The 20,980-nt window shown below is 42.8% G+C and overlaps 1 protein-coding gene and 1 long non-coding RNA gene across 2 annotated transcripts in view; both read right to left on the reverse strand.

Annotated features, from left to right (window-relative positions):
- The window catches only part of PARD6G (par-6 family cell polarity regulator gamma), a 64,963-nt gene that overhangs the window by 25,720 nt on the left and 18,263 nt on the right, over nt 1-20,980 (reverse strand). The window lies entirely within an intron of this gene.
- On the reverse strand, nt 1,440-2,137 carry LOC128807914 (uncharacterized). The gene is made up of 2 exons (XR_008437309.1): nt 1,952-2,137; nt 1,440-1,825 (listed from the first exon to the last, which is right to left on the reverse strand). It is a non-coding gene; the product is annotated as an uncharacterized LOC128807914 (long non-coding RNA).

Consider the following 20,980-nt stretch of genomic DNA (forward strand, 5'->3'; position numbering starts at 1 on the left):
AAAAAAAGCAAGCCTGATAACACCAGGTTACAGACTTAATCCCACAAAACATGACAGTGCCTTGCGAAAACATATTCCAGCCTAAGCTTGTTTAGGTAATTAAGACAAAAGATCTTCCACCCTACCTTTCTTATAAGCTATTCCAGTACAACTGTACCCGACACTTAGCCTGAAAACATGCCCATTCAAGTTTGGATACTGGATTCAACCCACTTAAAAATTCTTCTGCGTAACTTGAAAAACTGAGCATATACTTCCTCAACAGCTGGATGATTGGTGTTAATCAGCCATTTCACTCCTCTCTCCCTGTCACTGTAGCCAAAGGCTGAAAGGATTCATTATAAAAGCGACTCAATTTATAAAGCTTTGTCACATGATAAATATGGTCATGACTTACAATTATCACCAAGCCTTTCCTGAGTCAGCACCACCAGACTGACCCATCTCCTGCAATGAGCATCTGTACTGTGCAGCCACCTTACTCCAGGAGTACACACTCAACTCTTATTTCTGGCAAAATTGCTCTATCCTCACCAGAGCAGGTTTTAACATGGATTTTAAGTCCAACACGATGCAGCTATAGCTGTATGTCAGTATTCAGTGCTGCCAGACCACTACATTGATTTGGTGTTTGCCATAGTTCATTCCTGTTTGAATATATAGGTCTCTAACAACTCTCCAGAGTAGCACAGCACACTCAGTAGCAGCACAAGCCTCCCTCATAATACAGCTCCTCCTCAACCCAGAAACAAGAGCTGTAGAAGGGCAGAGTAAGGTATCTGTAAGCTTTCAGGTTTGGAGGAATTTCGCAGAGCACGTGTCCAATCCCTCACTACACCACACTCAATTTCAAAGAGTGGTCTGAAGCCAGTTAGATGCTTTCATTTTGTGTCATGGGAAGGCTCTCTGAACTCACATGCTCCATTGATTAGAGACCATTTGAGCTGCAGCACAGGTGTATTTCTGTCAGCTCACAAGCATTTATTCTCATGCCAAAACAAGCCTTCAGCTTCTTTACCTCCTTTCCTTTCCCCAGTCTCATCAGTGCTGCATATTTTGACATCCACATAACTCCTCTTTACATGATTTTCTGGCCAGGAGCAGTGACATTTGGATTGGTATTGCCAGGTCTTTGCCATCTAATGAGCTCCCAGTTTCTATCCTTCTACCTCGGAATGATCTGAAGGCATCTGCCTGCAAGCAGAAGCTTTTCAGAGCTGCTGCTCCATTATTTCACCTATGACAAAGTCAGGAGTTTACAAGAATAGGAATAGGCACATTAGTTTTGACAAGCTGGGGCTTGAAAATAGGAGTGTGAGGGCATTTCCAGTAAAAAAAAACAAAAAAAGCATAATTCTCAGAGTTTTATGATAAACTTATTGAGAAAATATTTATGGTTTTTGACTGTATTTAAACTTTACCCTTCACTTTCACCAGAGTTAACAGAAAATTAAGTTCTTTGTTTATTGCATTTGCTTATATTGCCCCTTTTTGGGGGGGGGGGGGGCAGGGAGCAGGGGGGATGTATAATCCAGACTTTGGCATCTGTTTCTCTCCCCTTGGCTCCCCTGGCATTCTGTGTCACACTAGACCTGATCGTGAAAGACTCCAACAAGTTGATTGAGCATTTTCAAGTATGTCAAATCAGCATTACCACTCCTCACTCAATCTGCCCTCCCACGCTCCATGTAAGGCTACTCATTGTATAAGCACCACCTGCTGAAAGAGCAGATAATACACAACTGACATGTTTTCAGGAGGTAGTGAGACACCTCCAGCCACCCATTTCCTGTGGATTCCCAGCAAGGATGGTCTTCTGCTGGGACTCGAGGCATGAAGGAAAAAACAGAACACAAACAACATAACCAAGTCAGTTTCACATCAGCAAAATGCAATGCTTCTTCTGCAGCAAGTAGTGGGGAGAAGATATTTCCCACTATCTGCCACTCACCTCCTCCAGATTCCAACAATTCAATTATTATTTCTAGTCAGCAAAAGTCCCTTTCTTCACAGGAGCAAGGGGATAAGAAGTCAGCTGTGCCATATAGCCGTGGTGCAGTGAGACTGCTGTGACAGGCAGCTTGCATCTTGCCAGCACAGACATATTTGTGAAGAAACTGAAGCAGCTTTAGCAACACACTGCACGGCCACCTACGCATCCTTGTGAAGTCACAGCTTGGCCCCATGTGCTGAGGAGACCTATGGAATGCTGGCAAGCAGAAACAGTTGCCAAAACCAGCAAACCAAAGTGGCATCAGCGACAGAGGGAAACCAGTGATTAACACCTGCTGCTCTAACTCAGACCTGCAAGCAAGCAAGGTTCCAGAGAACAGTTTTTCAAAGCCATATACAAGATTTAACCAACTTCTGCAGCAAAGATAGAAAACCATTCATCTTGGATGTTTCATGCACAAAAACATGTTCATTTCTTCTCCCCAGTCAAACAGCAAAGGCATTTTCAGTGAAGACAAAAATAAGATAAAACCAAAAAATGAATTCTCCCTTCATACATAGCAGGTCAGGGGGATAGTGCTTTTCTCATTCAGCAGAGGCAGCTGCTGAAGGAAGGCAGAGGACGGAAGGAGCAGTATTGCCAAAATCAGCAAGACAAACATCAGAACAGCTTCACCATCTCATCACCTGCCTGCTGGCAAAGCAAATGCCCTTCTACCAAGGCACAGGGGAAGGTCAGCCATCGCAGAAGTAATTGAAATAGAGATGAACACTGGGGACAGATTTCCTCGAAGAGTATCATTAGCAGATCAACTAGAGCCTGATCTCCTCCCTCTTTACTATAAAAATATCAAAACATATTCTTTATTAAACTCCACTTGCAAGTGATTTCAGAGAGACTAAGAGAAGGGCACACTTAATAACAAAACATGACTGGAAGGGCTAGACCTGATTTAAAAAGTCAATAAAGCATGTGTTTTCATTTAAGAAACAAAACTTAACTGTGGTTTTAATAAAAATCCAACCCTTATTTGTTTTGGAGGAGAAGGGAGATCAGTGTGCTGCTCCTCTTGCCTCCTCAATTTTGAATCCATCTCACTGCTCATGGCAACAACAACCAAAATTCAGCTCATCACTATGAGAGGTCTACACCTAAATCAAGTAGAAAACCCAGGCATGTGCTGGGTGGATAGAGGAAAACCACTTGGAGGTTCTTGCATTGCTTCAAAGATTAATCAAACTTTTTAATTTTGAACCAGAAGCAGCACAGCAAGATAGGGATTTTGTTTTTAAAGGGCAATTAGAGCCTTCCTCCTCCATTTGTTCTCTCTTTAGAAGAAATATCTCTATTGTCTTGACATTTTGGAAAGGAAAAGCCCCACTGTGATTGTTTCACAGCAGTTATGAAATGCAGCAGCCACACAATATGCAGCCCTAGGTTTGTGTTTTTGGTTCTCATTTAGGTGCCCAGTCGGGGTGGTGCAGGCATGAAATCATTTGCCTGACAGCTCAGCTGCTGGTCACTTATCTATGGAGAAAATCACTGATGACTGCAAACCAAGATAAACACCCAATGTGCACAATGGAAGAACTCTGAAAAACAATATAGGCTTTCAAAGAGAACCCACACATTAATGACCCATTGCTTTTCCACCTTAGCCACTACCTCTACCAGACTCATATCTTAGTGATCAGCCTATTCAAACTCAAAGATAGAAAAATATTTGGTTTACAGAGCACACATAGACTTAAGAACAAGTTACCCTGGAAGGTACTCTGCCAAATTTATAGTCTGAAAGCATCAGGACAAACAGCCATCTACTGAAATGGAGTCTGAAGAGCCATCCTAAAAGTTCTTTAATCTCCTATCTTGAGGAGGCTGATCAGTACCAAATGAATTGCAGTCATGTTGCCTGCTAGCTAAGGTCAAGAGTTCTGCAACATTGTGCTATATGATTTTATCAGGCATGAGAAATGCAGAACTCTTCACATGCGCCAGCAGCCACCCCACGACACTTGCAGTGAGTGAATTTTCTCACAGTAAGCAGTTCCCTGGGGACATCTCAGATTCTTCGAAATTTTGCCATTTATGAGGTGCTTGCTTTTCACCCAGCAAGACTGCAACTTTGTTTCAGAGTCTGAAGGAGGAAATTTTGGGAAGGTTTAGTCAAGACACAGCAGGACAGAAGCCCACTGCATAAAGACCAGGTCCTTATTTATCCCATACAGCAGTCATCTAAACCAAAACCAGCAATTCCCAGGATTTTTGCCTCAGTTTAGAGCTGGAGGAGGTGCGGGGAAGTGTTTGGTATTTGATTCCAGATTTCCCACAGTGATTAATGCATTTTAAAAAAGTTCCCCAGTAAGAAACGAGCTGTAGTGATCCAATCGATTTCACGCCATGACACTGACAGTAAGACGCCCTCCTGCCAACAGCTGGCTCTTACTAATCCTCCCATTCAACCTGCTGGAACATGATTTTGCACCCAAGGCCACATGCAAAAGCTTCTGGCTCAGGAGCAGAAAAAGAGATGCTGTTAAGCAGGAGGAGTTCCACACCTTTCCTTTTTCTATCCCCACCAATGAACACAAACAATGTTTGATGCCAGATCCCACAGGCCCTGAGATGGAGGCTGCAGCCAGGAAATGCTTCTTTAGAAATGGGGGCAGAAGTATCTGCTATAAATTAGGTACAGCCCGGTGCAGATGGCCACAAGGTTGTAATGTAATGCAAACTTAATTATAGATTGAATTAATTCTGACTCCAGAGGTTCACAGTATATCACTGAAGCCTCTTCTACTTACTAAATAGAAGAGACCAAGCAGTCAAGAGTCTGCTGTGAACTCCTTTCATCTTACAATTGCCAACTTATATGGGAAGATCAAGGAGGTGAACAGCAGCTTCCAGCATATGTGAATTCCAGCAGAGACCATTTTAAGAAGTTAACAGAAACAGGGCTGGACAGTAAAAAGCTTAAACCTAAGCAGGCTCAAGGCACTCTAGCCCTTTCCTGCTATAACATACCATGTTTAAATGGAATCAAGTTTTTATGCCTCGATCCAGGGAGGATTTCCTTTTCTAGGACAGAGTAGCATACCATTTCCTTCCCTCATATAAAAGCAGCAAAACTAGGTCTTCTGAACTTAACTTAATCCAGCAATGCAGCATTGAATGCTGATCAAACAACAGGGAGAAATTATTTTTAAAAATAATTAACATAATAGTTCACTCAGAGACTGCCTTTGCACTAAGACTCAGGAAATGGATGGCAGAAGTTTTATTATAACTAGAGGGGGAACATTTTTCTTTAATAATCTCCACAACTGAAGTTACTCAGGTGTGTCTCCAGCAGACCTAGTCTGAGACACATTGCATAGTCAAAAGATGAAGTCATCGTCAGGGCAAAAACCAGTCTAGCCACCAAGACAGAGGCTTTTCTCACAGTCAGCTACTTACAGCAAACATCTGTTGCACCTGAACAGGGCAGAGCATGGCCAAAAGTCACAGCAAGCAGCGAGCTCCCCAAGAAGAGGCAAGACACAGCACAAGCTACAAATTCAGTAATGGAGAGCCCTGTGAAAACCCAAGTTGCTAAGCTGTGGAACTGCTCTGTGTTACTGATGAGGGTTTAAGAACAGTCACATATATCTGCCTTGGAGCTTCAAAACAAGACAACTGTAGAGCCTTTAATGCATCTCTCTCTCCTGTGTCAGGAGCATGTCCCAACCATCCAGTCACAGGGCAATTAATGGTGGTTAATGGTTAGAATTGCTTCCTGAGCTGGCCAAATTTAAACATACAGCATAATGAGCTTAAGCAAGGTGTGTGCCATTTAGGACACAGCATCCTTCATTAAGATCAGGTTTTATTTATTTGCTGTTTATGTCAGTCTATAATGTTCCCTCCTCTTCCACCTTAGACAATTTCAAATGTTGTGGGGGGGAAAAGGAAAGGGAAAGAAGGAAGAAAAAGCAAAATCATAAAATCATAGAATGGCCTGGGTTGGAAGGGACCTTTAAAGACCATCCAGTTCCAATCCCCATGCCATGGGCAGGGACACTTTCCACTAGACCAGGTTGCTCAGAGCTCCATCCAACTTGGACTGAAATACTTCCAGGGATGGGGCATCCCCAGCTTCTCTGGACAATCTGTTTCAATGTTTCCCAGTGAGGAAAGATAGTACTTCACTTCTAGTGGGTCCAATCTTTCTTATGTTACCTTTTGTAAACCTGTTCTGGGGAAAAGCATGGCTTTGCTTCCCCCACTTAATTTTTGATTTTTGTCTTATTCACTCTCCTAACCATCATTTCCATCTGGGTAAAATATGCTAAGACTGCAACAACATCATATGCTTATGGTGAAAGGCACACAGGCATTTCTAAATATCTCTGCAGAAGCACACAGCAGCCAAGGAAGACTCCTACCACATACAACCTGTTTGGTATGCAGGGACTGAGAAAGCTTCTCAAGGGACCATTTAGTGCAATTCTCTATGAAAGACAGCAAGACAAAAATCAATTTTTCCCAGGAAGGGAAAATAGCAAGATGATGAAAAAAGGGCTTCTGACAACTTTCAATGACAGCATGAAAGGCAGCTATAAAAAACAAACAAACAAATCCCAACAAACACAAAAAACCCCACCCACCCAAAAATGTGGATCCACTGAAAGGGAATGCCATGCATTTCCATTGGAACAAGGGGATCTGCAGCCACAGCAAGTCATCATCACAGCAAGTCATCATTTCCAGCCTCCCCTCTGGGCAGTCTGTCCTTACCACCACACTAGAGCTGGCTCTGCAGTTCCAAATAGCTTGGCCCACTTGAAGCAACCTACAGAACAATTATATAGAAGGTTTCAAAAGCCTGATTATTAAAGGTCTATGAAGCTTTTATTTCAGACCAGGTCTCCTGCCACTGATCAAACACCCAGCACATCAGGCGAGCCAAGTGGGCTTTGAGAATGTAGCCTCTGGTTTTGTTTTAGGTAGAAGGAATCCAGTTTGCATCTCCTGATGCAAGCTCAGCAATGCCAGCCAGCACACAGGGCAATACAGGGGGAAAGTCAAGAGGTTCACTTCACAAGTGCCTACCTCATCCAAATCAAAACATAAAAGGCAGGCATACTAAACTTCCAATGCCTTTACCCCATACCAGTATCAGACACTTGTTCTCCCCCCTCAGTTCATATGCTCACTTTGGGAAACAAGAGAAGGAAAAAAGTTTCTTAAGCCTCTTTGCCTTCTTGCTGCATACCTCTGGACCCTTCTTTCATAAGATGAAGGGTTAATAGTAAAAAAGGGCACAGCACATTAAATAGAAGCTCCCTTTGTGCCAAATTGTTTCTCAGCTGCCAGTGTGCTGATTTTATTGATGAATGCAATTTTTGCAGCATGTTTTTATGTCACATTCCCTAGTCTGCCATTTTCAATGCTGGATGAAACCACCAGCTTAAGAGCAGCTTTTACAACTGTTTTTGAAGAGCTCCCCACCACTTGCAGCATTGCTTATGACACGGCTCAAGGCTGGGAGCGGTGAGGGAGGAAGAAGACACTGCACTGACAAGTCCATTGCATGGGCCAGGTGCTGGGCTGCTGCTGGAGCAGGGAAGGATGGGAAACAGCAGGCAGGACAAGGACTCTGGTCCAGCTGAAAGCACTTACTGGTGGAGGGGAGGTTATCAGCAGCCACTCTGTGAACTTGGCAGCTCCTTGGCTGAGGAACCTTCCCCAGAAAATGGGCATTACCACTAGTTGCACCAGGCTTAAGAGCAGTGCCATGCAGGGCTATGGACCAAGAAAGTTGGATTCTCTGCTAGGCTGCAGAGTCTGAAAGAATAACTTGGTCCTATGTAATAATCTTGCTTTTAAAAAGAGACTGTCATTCGTGGGAAGCTTTTGCAGAGAATGTAAATTACACACAAACACACACCCTTACATGCCTTGAAGAGCTTCAAGCAATACTCAAAACACTCCCAAGGCTTCCAGTTACTGTCTCAGCTTAATTGCTTAATACAGGCCCATACACTTTTCCCTCTTCCCACATGTCTTCCCCAGTTCCCAGAGATCCACTGTTGCCCACATGAAGATAGACAGGGGTTACACTTCTGGCAGCTGAGGGAACAAAGCTACACGATCTACACAGCAGATCTGCAGCAACTTCTCACAGCACAAAAGAGTGCTTGAGATAGGGAGAAGGAAAGCACAAGGGGAATAGTGTGTTTTTCTCCAGCTAGGGGATACCAAGTGGGAGTGTTTTTGTTTATTTCAAGGGAAAAAACCAATAAATTCTTATTAGTATGCACACTATAATTCAAAGTCTCACAAGATTCTGTGCAATAGCGATCTGAAAGACACTGCCAGGCACAGAACTGCTGTATGGCAGAAAACTGAGTATGAGTGGAAAAACTGCATCAAGTAAGTTTTCCTCCCCTTCAAAAGGACTTTTACATCAACACACTGGCATTTTACTTCCTCCCTCCATCGCTGCAGTCACTGATGCTCTTGAGGCTGAAAGCACTTGTCTGCATCACTCTCCCCAGATGGTTCAGAAAGCAACAACCAGGGTAATTCGGTGCACACAAAGGGGGATTCAAATCAAGCTAGGAAACAGTGTGAGTAGCTAAGCCAGACCCCTGTGCTTTCAGGGGGATCTGCTTCTCTGCCCTCAAACAGCAGCCTCCTTCAGTCCTACTCCTCATTGAGGCCACCTTTCCTTCTAGTCCCCATTGCTGAGAGTCACCATCCAAGGACTGAGGTTAGCCTCTGGAAACCACCAGTCTTCTTCCTTCCTGTAATGCATGGTGATAGAGACCTTTTCAGGAAAAATCTGCCCCCTGAGGGTATGCATTTGTTTGCTGTCACCCAGTGACCCTTTTGGCTGCACAGGTGCTTATTTTAAAGAGCACCTGTGTAGCCAAAATAATAATAATAATTTCTTAATTTTCTTTGCTGGTAAAGAACTGCTCATACCACATATGCTACAAAAATTGAGGTGCAGTAGAGAAAATGTTTATAGTGTAGCAAATAACTGATGTGAGCCACATATTGTAAATTCCCCTTCTCCACTTCCTCACCCAGAAACAGGGCATAGCACAGCAAAAATAAAATAAATATACATCATTCTGTTAATTCACCGACAAAGGACCAAGCCCAAGGGCATTGTTCTCCTGTCCACAGAGGATGGCTGCTCTCCCAGCCCACTCCAGACACCAGGCACAGGACTATGAGCTTGGCACCACACTAACCCAGCTATGTGGCTTCTGGAGCAAAACCAGGTCATGCTCAGCCAAGAAAGCAGAGCAGCCAAAATGCAGCTGCTTGTACCACTATGCCCTTAGATACTCGTACTGCTTGTGTTTTCAGGTCAAATTCTTTTTTCCTTGGTAACTATGAAAAATAGACAACTTTCATAAGTGTCTCAGAAGTTGACCACAGACTCTAGAATGCAAGGGCTTTGCAAATAAAAACACCCTGCACTGGCAGAACTAAATAAAGCAGCTGAAGTTTACCTAGCTAAGAACATGTTAACTATAACATATGTTCTTGGAAGTCACTGTTTCATTCTTTGAAACTACGAGCAACAGTGTGCGCTGCAGTGCTGCCTCCCCAGCCTGCACGGAGGATATACTCTGCTACTTTAATTTTCTACTCCTTGAATTTTTCCTTGGAAGTCTCCACCCCCTACACTACATTCCCATCTAGCCACCCCCAAGCACTAGGACTAAATTAAGCCAAAAAATCAAAGCCAGCTGATTATTTATTAAACAAACAGGACACATTTTGTCTTTGGTAGAATGGAGCACTCCTGGTTAGCTGAAGACTTTAAACTTCACTTTGGCGGGGGCAGACGGAAAGGAAGGAAGCAGTGTTTCACTTTAGGAGAGCACACTGAGAACTCATTATTTGACTTAAAAGCCATCTGCCTACAAAATGAAACTGTATACATCCATAAGACTTAACAAGCTGTAAGCAAGCATCAATAGCAACAATCATATTTCAGTGATAATAGCCAGCTTTGATCACATTCCTTTAGGATAACTCTCCCCTTCAAATAATTTTCAATTCTCTCAACTCCTGTCAAGTCCATCTCCCACATCTGCCAATTAAAGGAAGAAGCAGAAATTTAAATTAATGGGGGTGCAGGGAGCAAGCTAGTGCGCTTTGTTTGTGTGTCAAAAACTTTACCAGGATGCAGAGAGGTCCCTGACAAACAGGGGCCAGCAACACGTGCAAATGAAAAAAAGCCAGTTATGTACATGGAAAGGCAGTCCTAAATTTTTCCAGACAAATTCTGAATACTTTGTTTCCTCTGAGAAAATAAGCATTTGACTAGAGGTCTCCTAATCAGGAAGCAGACACGTCAGGTATTTCTAGAATGCTAATGAATGTACAGAATAGTGCAGGGATTATCTGCTGCCTGCCTCAGCTGACACCAGGGACTCCCAGTATCTGAACTCCCTCCTGTTTTTATTCAAGTCACAGTTTGCAGAAAGAGCTTTTGCATGAAAAGAAAAACAATATGTGAAGTCAGTTCCCAAACGGATACAGAGAGCTACATGTGGAGCTACAGGAAGACAGAGCTTAGAAGCCACTTGCATCAGGGATTGTTTTCTTCTTCTGGTTAGGGAAAAAAGAGAAAACATATCCAAGACAAGAATGTGCAATAAAATCAGATTAAGGAATGTTAGTCACTCCTGGCTTCCCCTCAAAACAGAAGTGAAAAAGTTTCCTCCATTTATTCACAAGATGTCTAAACAGTGAGTCTTGCTGGAAGAACAAGTAAAGAAAGAAAAACAAAAAGAGGAAAAAGTGAAAGGAAAGAAAGAACATTGCTCTTCTCCACCTACTAATAAGCTCCTGAAGTATTCTTCCTTCATCCATGTACTAAAAGCCAGAGCAATCCCTGCAGCATCAGCAGGCACCGTGGTAAGTGCTGGGTCCCAGCCAGCCAAGAATGCAAATACAGTATTAAATGCATTCATACTTTCCCACTGAGACAAAGCCTGAATAGCCTAACAACTGCTTCATCCTCTGTGCTCCCTCTTCCCAGCTAAGCTCCTGATATTGCTCCTAAATACAGATGTCCCTGACTGTTTCCATCTATGTTTACACAAGGAAGAGGCTGAGGGTCACAGGGTGGAACAGCTGAGAAGAGCAGGCACATTGCTGCAAACGTGTCCACTCTTCCTCAGATTTGGCTCTGGTACTCAATGGCTGTGCTGTTTGCTGTTCAGCATCCATTTACACTAACACCAGGGTGGTTCTTGGAGAAAGGAGGATTGTAATTGAAACCATCAAAAAATAACCATTGGCATACAACACTTGTTATTTAGCACAGACCCCCTTCAGCAGTTTTTGTGGTCATGATTCAGCAGACACAGTGGCAGCACTCCAAAATAAGGTCTCTTCCTCCTTTTTCTGCAAAAGACCCATGGAGCTGCACAAGCAGCCTAGGAGAGGACCTCATGCCCCAAGCTTAACCAATTTACTACCACACTGCATTCCAGCCACAAGAGAAAATACAGACTAAATGCAGTTGCAAGCAGAGAATTGTGCTAAGCCTTCACAAAGCCTCTCCCATAGAGCCCTGTTTCCCCACGAGCAAAATGGACCTGGGCTATTCCCAGTAGCTGATGAGTCAAATAACTTCATTATGAAATGCTTGCTTAAGACCAGAGTTGTTATTTAAGGAGCCAGTATCTCACCTCCCTCTCAAAGATAATACAGGTACACAAGACAACACACCCACAGCACAGCTCCTCTCTCTACCTACAGAAGTGATGCGCTCTGAAGCAGCTTTTGACTGCTTTAAATGTGTCACACCAGCAAAGGAGCTGTTTACCCAACTTTTGCTGAGATAATAAAACTGGACATGTAACACCTCCCAGCAGCTGCAGAAAGCAGTCAACGTACCAAATAAAAAACCAGCCATTGTTAGGTTTGGTTGGTTGGTTGTTTTTAAAAAATAATGAAAACTCCTCATTTCAAAGAGGGCCTGGCAGAAAAAGTTACTGAATGGATGTATGAAGTGATGTTTTTCTCCAATTTTTCCCACACGAAGAGCACAAGGAGTAACATACACCCAAGACTTCTTGTAAATATATTCCAATACAAAAAAGATTGTACCACACAGTTTCAAAACAGTTGAAATAAAATTCCCTTCCTTCCTGTAAATTTGTGCTTAAACTACAGGCATAACATACCATATTTAGCATTTCCAGAGGAATGCACACAGAGATGACCGTGAGGAAGACGGCTGTGGTTGTAGACTTCCCTTTAAACTCCATCTTTTGCTTTGAAAACAGACAAACATGCCACATCTGAAGAGAAGAAGCTTAACAGCTCCCAATTTACACATCTGCTGGACAATAGAGCTCCCACAGACATGAGCATTTTTGTCTTGCATTGGTCACATCAGATCCTCTGAGCTGTCAGACACAACCATCTTCATGTATGAGGAGTCAGAATCTTCTAACCCAATTTAGAGGAACAATTATTCTCCTTGGAGTCTTTATAGGGCTTTAACTGAACCTGGCCCATATCAGCTTTGAACCTCACCTTCCTCCAAAGGTCTGGGCTGCTGCCTATTCAGATTGTTACTGGTCACTGCCCCCTTGGGAGGGCTGGGAATCAGAGTACAAATAAAGAGCAGCAGAGTGTAGCAGTGGTACCATGCTGATGTTTGGAGAGACACTGAGAAAATGACAGATAGGAAACAATTTTTTTTTTTAAATTGTGGAATTGTGCATTTGACTTTTTTTTTTAATCCAAGTAAACCACTCAGAAATGTATACTTGTGTTCTGAGCAGATTACTCATCATAACCATGTTAAAACTATTAGCTGGCAATTATTTCCCATTTGATGTGGCACTAGACAACAGACCTAAACTCCTTAGAATTTTTCCCCATCTTTAAAAACAACTAAGTGGCATGGAATCTAAATGTCTTAAAAACACCTGATGATTGTTGTCCTCAATCAAATCTTATCAGACCAGTGCAAAAGCTGTTTGCCCAGCTCCTGCTGGGATGATAAAGAGATACACAGCTTGCACATCACAAGAGGACAAAAAGAAGCATACCCACCTCTGGCTGTTGGGAAAGCAGGATTCTGCAAGTTGCAAAAGCTCATATGCTTTATCATGGAAATGATTACATTATTCAGGAGTGGCTGGTGGCAGTGACTGTGCCACCACCCTGGCAGGCACACCACTTGTGTGAACTGGCAGCTTGGCAATCATCAGTCTCCCAACCCCTGTTTCCAAAAGAAGCACCATTCTGAAGAGCGAAAAACAAAGCTCTCCACGGAAGCTATACACTGCAAGCAACTTCAAGGGCTGTGTTTCAGTAGTGCTACTCTTCCACACCTTACAAAAGAACTTTATTTTACTGACATTCAAGCTGCCAGAGTTGAGATTTAGATAAAAACAAGTGCAAATATTACAACCACTCTGTTTCTTCCAAATGCCAGTATTTTCAGTGCCATTGACACTGACAAAACACTTGAACTGTATACTGTACTTTACTATCCAAATGCAACATCCAGCCTCCTTGTGCTGTCCTCCCTGATAGGGTTTCTCCAAAGCCATTCAAGCCAGATTGTGGGATATCAGCTACCTAAGTCTCTCAAATTGCTGTTCACTACAGCTACTGTTTCTGCACTTGTATTTCCCAGCCAGTTGGTTGAGAATGCTAAGTGCTATAGAGTTAAGCAGATTATTTGTTTTTAAATTATTCATGTTTTAACTACATTAAGAAAAAGTCTTTAGGCAAAAGATCTAGGAAGCAAAGTTTTGCAGATAAAATATATGAATTTGGAACCGAAGTGTCTCTTTTTAAAACCAGTGAGGTTTTGCCTTTTTTTTCCCCTCCAGCTTTTTTCCACTATCTTTCCCATAGATATTTCCCGTGCATTCTCTCTTCCCCTGCACTTTGAATTTTACTAAAACTTTGTCTTTGTGGGAAGTAGATTCTGGAGGAAACCTCAGAGATATGAAGACAGCAATCTCAGAACCATCAGACCTCCTGCAAGCTAATGAAGCAGCCAAGTGCACAGTTGGAAGTTAGGTGCCATATGAACCCAAAGAGACCCAGACAGCACCTCAACAGGGACAAGACTTCCCCTTTGATCCTGAACTCTGCCCTGATGCTTTGCACCAAAGTGCAGCAACCTCTGGATCAGCTCACAGAGCCCATCCACGTGCGCTGTAGCCAAACACCGTGTTCAACAGGACAGGGTTCACTGCATGCAATAACAAGCATTCCTGATTTATTTTAGGCTGCATGAAAGCTAATAACATAAGCAAATCTTATGTTTGTCTTGAAACAGTACAAACACTAAGAATCAGGGAACAATGTCTCAGCAAGACAGCAGGAACCAAATGTGAGTAATCACAGAGGAGTTTGGGTAGGAAGGTGGATTTGAAGGTCATCAAGTCCAACCCCCCTGCAATGAGCAGGGACGGAGACCCCATAACTGCATGGCTCAGAGCTGACACAGCCCTATTGTGCAGGAGGGATGCAGAGCCAGAGCCTTTGTGCACCTAACAGACACAGGACTGTAGCAAGCCACCTTCACAGATCTTTGGATCTCAGCACAGCCCCTGAAATGTCTCCAGCAGCATTCCCTCCTCAGTGATCCCTCCTGAGCAGGGATGCAACTTCTTGTTATCTTGTTACAGGGATGCTTGTTACTTCCATGTGCAAGCAGCTATCCAGAAATTTATGTTACTGACACTGATGTGCCTGGCAGTACCAGGAGGTCTCTAAGGCAAGGAGACTTGGTTTGCTGGAATTGTTCAGTTCACACCGGTCGTGAGAGCCACCATGGAAAGGCACCACTCAGCAAGATGCTGGCAAGCAGCCTAGCTAACCTAGGTTACACTAGCAGGTTCTCTCACGGCTGCTGCTGATGCACATACATAAGCATCTTCATCACACTGATCTCCTTCAGCTCTCTTGGGACACCTACATGGAACTGAAGTGGTCTGAAACAGAGGCAATAACATTTCTGAAGGCAGATGATGCTAGGAATTCTGATTTTCCAAGATAAGCACACACCCATAAACCAGACCAACAAGACTCAGGAGCGTGCTACCCACACACTGTATGACACCCATCATGGTAGAAAGGCACTTGGACCACACTCTGCAGCTCCAGTACTTCCTCATGATGCAACAGAGCTCTGGGATCTCAGGATGCAACTGGTGAGAGGAAGGGTGTGGGACACTGCCGCCACTTACCAGCTGAACCGGGACTGAATGAGGTACAGTGCTAAAAAAATCCACCCAGGGAAATTATTATTCCAGGCATCCAGAGGCAGGACAAACTAGCTGCAGGGATGCTCTGCACATGGTCTGGTGATCAACACTGGTGAAGTCCACTCTAAGACAGGGCTTGGCACACACCTCCAACAATATCCTTTCTCCTGCTCACCACCACTGTGCACTTGCCAGAGTTGATGCAGATGACACGTACCCTTGCTGAGGGGTCATCTGAGCAAAGGAAGATGAGTTTGTTGTGGCAAGCTGTTTCCTGTGATCTGCACCCCATGAGCTGACTCCTGTGGCCAGCTGCTTCTGGGAATGTTTCAGAAACAGGAGATGGGTTCTGAGGTACTGCCAAGCCACTCTGCCCACAGCAGAACATTAAATTGCAGCAGATATCCAGTCTGCAGCTTCTCCCAGAGCTCCCCCTCTCCACTTCTCTCCATCCCTTATAGATGACATGGCGTGCCGTGAGATGAGCTAAAAACCTCCCTGCACCCCAGAGTGCCCAGCAGCACCTGTACAACAGAGAGCAGCATACAGCAAAGAACAACCTCTAACACAGACCCTCTGTGACACCCACAGGTGCCACACTGCTTTGTTACTCAGCATGTCCCCTCCCAGGTGACTGGAATGTGCATGTGGGAAGGGGAAGCGTGCTATGGTATGGCAGCCAAGCATGTCAAGGGAGGAGAAGTAAAATCCCACTTTAAGCAAAATACAGCACAGGGGAATAGTGTTCTTCTGAAGGAAGTGTTCTGTCTGAAGGACAGGTTGGGACCACCAGGACAGCCTGCAGACAGCTATTCAATTCCTCTCTTTCAGGGCAAGAAATGTTAACTCTACACGTGGGTGACAAAAGCTGTCAGGTAATGCTGTCACATGTCCTTTGAAGTCAGCCAAAAAAACAGGGAAGGGAAAATTCCACAATACTATCAACAGCACCTTTGCATACACAAGCAAAAGGCAAGAGACTTCAACAGACATTAAATAAAGTTTATTTAAATCAAGCTAAATAAAAAAGTTTCCTGTTTTTCAGAGTCACAGCCCATTACAAGCACAGATACCTTGATGAGGTCAGAAAGGCACCAGCCACACAACTACTGAAATCAACTAAAAAAAAGTAATCTGATGTGCCTCTGGGCTTGGTCTATTTACACAAGAAGTGTTAGCCAGATCTAGCGAAAATCATGACTCTAGTATTAGCATTTTCAGTCACCCATGAACATGTTAAGCTCACTAGCAGATCATTGTCAGCACTGTTTGCCCTTAGTTATTGTCTGCCCAGGGCAAACATTTGGGATACTTTTGGATACAAGCTGATAAATGGAGACATCATGTGGTTACCCATACAGAAAAGTAACTCCCTCATTAAAGAACCTCAAGGGTGAAGAAGCAACTTTTGAACCGTAGCATTGTATGACCCAAGTTCAGTTCAACACTGGAAACAAAGATCTCACATTTTGTAAGCAGTAGATAAATCCTGTACCAGGATTTGATGCACAAATGTTGTCTCCCTACATGCTACGTTCTCCTCTCTAATATGCAGGGATTTTAAAATGCAATGAATACATTGCATTAGTGTTCAGTCCACTTTTAAGTGACTGAAGAATAATGCAGATACAAACACTCCTCCTGCTATTGATATACTTTGTCCCAGCTAGGAATCATTCTGAAATAAGATTTTTAACATTTCTTGTTGCAAACTGTACTCCAAATGTCTTATACTTCCCCCCTGCCCCCGTCCCCACCAAGGATAAGGCATGTTAAAATCATGCTGAAACTCAATTTTTAATTTTTATTAGCCACAAAGGTACTACCCTAGGAGTGATTTATGGGCTCTATTATAAAGCATTCATTTATTCACTCAGAGTCAGAAAAAATTTCTTCCAAACTGCAAGAAACTTAATAGTTTTCTGATTAACACAATGTGTTTTGTTAATGCAATGGGTTTTCCTCCCCTTCACTCACATCAGCTGCATTTCAAACTAGACCTCAGTAAGCACACAAAAACAAAAATGTAGAGATTACATTACTTTGTATATAAAGTCACTGCATCATACTACTAAAACTACCAAATTGCTTGGCAGAATGAAAACAAAGCCATGCTAAAACAGGCTAATGAAGAGAACAAATGAGTTGTCACCAGTGTCCATCCTGAGGCCATAACTAACAGACCTCCTCTTAGGACACCTTCATAGCATCCAGGGATGAGGGAAACAGCTTTAGCCCTTTTCAAATCCCAGCTGATAACTCAGCTTTAAAGGAAGCAGTTGTGTTCACCTACAGCAGCTGAAGAGGCAGAAAGGCTGGCTCAGAGCTTTCCACTACCAGCAGCTGGGTAGCCTTGCAGTGCCCTTGCAGGCAGAGCTTTTCCCCAACTCCACTGAATTCAGCTGGTTTCTAAAGACACCAGACTGTACAGAGTTTCTTATTTATATATCAATTCCAACTAAATAGTCATTCTTCTTCAAAACTTTACAACTTTACTTGAGAATTAAAAAAAGTGATCTATTATTTCTAATGCAAAGGGATAATCAGAGCAGAAAACTAACTGGTCCAAGACTCACAGCAAAAGGCCAGTTCTCCTCACTAAGTGTTACTTCTATACCTGTTCTGTCACCGCTTTCCAAGTCTTTTTCTAGTGCTGAGAGTAAAGCAACACCAGCACTTGTGTGCTTTCACCTAACACATTCTCCTGCCCAGGGAGCAACAGCATTGCAGAGCAATTAAAAAGCTGAGGCAAGGAGTAGAAAGCCAACAGGTGAGAGGAAGAAAAAAGCAAAACATGGGAGAAAAAGCAGAAGAGAAAAACTACAAGAATATTGGAGGTGGCAGGAGAGATAAGTGGTGTGGAAGTTATTAATGTGGAGCTTTTAGATGTTACTTAATATCAGCATATGGCAGGGGCCTGAAGAGCAAGAACAACAGTGAAGTTTTCTAGGTTAATAGTTTCCTTAGTATTCCCACAGGATTCGTTACTACTCTAAAGATAGTGCAGAGGAAAAAATAAGATCCAAGGAGATCATCATCAGGGGCAGGTTCAAGAAAGGGTTCTTTAAACCTCCCCCAAACTGCTTTCTCTCTTGGAGCTGAAAAATACCCAGAGTTCTTATGCAGCATTAATACTGACCCATTTAAATTTGAAACATGCAATGCCAACAACACAAGGCAGACTGAAGACAAATGAGAAGGTTTCATTCACTTAAAAAAATAGTTTGAGTGGAGTTATATTTGTTGAACTATATTTGGAGTTATTTTTTCAATGCCTACTACAAACACCTAGCAGAAATATCCTTCATTGCATGCTTGTTTTCAGCGCAAGAGTCTACCAGTTAAGCTGTCCTAAGACCTTTAATGTACTTAAGGGTTTAGAATACTTCAAAACTTCAGCAGAAAACCTTCCTGAAGGCCTGAATCTTGAGTTAATGTTTGTATTTGCACTGTGCCATCTACCTTCATGTGCTATGTGAAAGCTACTTCAAGCTTGTGAAGTCTTGTCAGGAAAATCCAGTGTCAGAGAAGAGACTGTCCACTCTCATTATCATCTTACTTGCACATTATACTTGTTTCCATCACTCACAGAAGGGAAATGACAACGAGTCCCAACAGGAAAAAACCTGAGCCATGAGCAGGAAACAGAATTTCTTGTTTTGACTACTAAGGTAAGAAAAGGTAAATAGTGGAAAATTCCCCTCATACAAGGGCCATCACAGAGATGGATTATTTGACAAGTCTTCCTCACCACTGTTCTTACACAGCCAAGCCACCTGTCAGAGTAGCTTCACTGTCTTAAAGAAAAAGCATCAAACCAAGGAAGGAACCAAGAAATAGCATTACTTGAGACTATCTGTGAGAGTGTACATAATTGGGAAGTTCTTGTATTTTGTTTTTTTAAAGTACTTTTAGGGCAGCAATCCACAAGTATGAGAGAACAAACAGAAGTTTGGAGGGACAGAAGAGTGTTTATTTGCTCGCTCTTATGCGGGTTAGGAACTGATGCTAGGCATGGAGTTGAGGAGAAGCTCCTATTAAAGGCTGCATGAATTCCCACTGTAAACAAGTTTCTTTAGCCTAAATTCAGCACAGTGGATGGTGCTTGTATAAGCTTGATGCAATTTTTGTAACTGTGAAAGTCTATTTTTATTCTTAATATAGTTGATTATAGGTACTTATTATTAAGTTATTAAACTTTGAAACTGAAAACAAATCCCATGTAGCTTTAACACGGAAGTGCAACAAATGTTTGCTGTTTTTGCCAGGCTTCTGTTCTGTGATTACTGTACACTGCAGCGACAAATATTTATGCAGCGCATATTTCTGCAACAGTTCCCACTATCAGCTATCGACTGACCTCACAAAGCCTAGCTGTAGGCTATGCTATTTCCATCCCCCTTTCACTGAAATTCTTCCTTAGCAGCTGTTCTGGTTGCAATTAAAAGTAAGTGGTGATGAAAATAAAATATCCTCATACTCTAGAAATGGAGTTTTCAAGGAGAAGGAAAGAAGCAGCCTCACACTGGCTCTGCTCAGGCACCAGGTATCACTAACCATGCAAGCAACAAAATCCAAGCCTGTTTTTTGTTTATGTCTGACAAGCCAGATTAAAAAAAAAAATGTTTTTAAAGTTGCTTAATAAACCAGTAGAAAGATAATGATTACCCAGTCTCATCATTTGCACATGAAAGGTGGAACAGAGAAGCTACAGTAATTTGTTGCCAGACTTCACTGGAACAAACAGCTGCATTTTACTTATCTTCAAATATCAAAGGACTTGAGTGGGACAAAGATTACTTGGTTTGACAAGCTTTCAAAGACCCCTCCAGCTCAAAACCAGAAATGTTTCTGAAGAAAGTAATGAAAGGATTTAATATAAGCCTAGCAGCCATTCCTATATGTTAGCACGAAATCTACCACCATCCTCTAATCTTGTCAAAGCTAAGACAAGATGCTTTTCTTCCTTTCCAAATCCAGTGGAATCACACACTTCCAAAGGCTAGAAGCAGACATGTTCTTCCTCCCAGGAAGCAGAGGCTCCATGGCAGTGTTAAGTTGCTTTAAATCTGCCCATCCCATGCTAGCTCCTCACTCGAGCAACTTGTTTTCTGCCCAGAGCTGGCTCAGGGAGCTCAGGGTCACATGAATGCCAGAGCAGAGGAGACAGGGAAGCATCCTTGGGACAGTCTGACCAACAGCAGAGCCACATCCTCCAGTGCATCCATGAGCTACACTGAGTGTCAGCAGAGTTTCTTCTTCACCCTCCCACCCTCCTTTGGAGCAGATAAACTGAAGACCTCAAATCACCTTCTCTGCACACTTTAATAAAATTTATTCTATTCTCCTCAGATTCCAGACTTCACTCCCATTGTGAACATCTGCTCAGCTCAACCAAAAGAAAGAGCAGAAGGAATTCAGTATTTTCCCTTAATATGTGCTGCAAACTGCTGTATTACTTAATATATCAAATACCTTTGACAACAGCAGTAAAATCACATTGCTCTTGCTTAGAAATACAACATTTTGAGAAAACAAAGTAAATGCCTGTGCTGCAAAACAAACAGGAAGGTTACTGAAAAAGCAAAAACAAGATGTGAAGGAATTGAACTCAAACTTTTGTAACTGTACCCACTTCTAGAAGGCTGAGCAGAGAGTTAAAAGTTTTAGGTAGCTGGAAATAGCTGCTGCCTCAAAGCCAGTTTTTGTGTTTTAACACATGTGGTTAGACAGCCAACAACCATTCCTGGGGATTATCTGCTCAGAGTAT

This window comes from Vidua macroura, chromosome 1, assembly GCF_024509145.1.
Source record: "Vidua macroura isolate BioBank_ID:100142 chromosome 1, ASM2450914v1, whole genome shotgun sequence".
NCBI classification, from domain to species: Eukaryota; Metazoa; Chordata; class Aves; order Passeriformes; family Viduidae; genus Vidua; species Vidua macroura.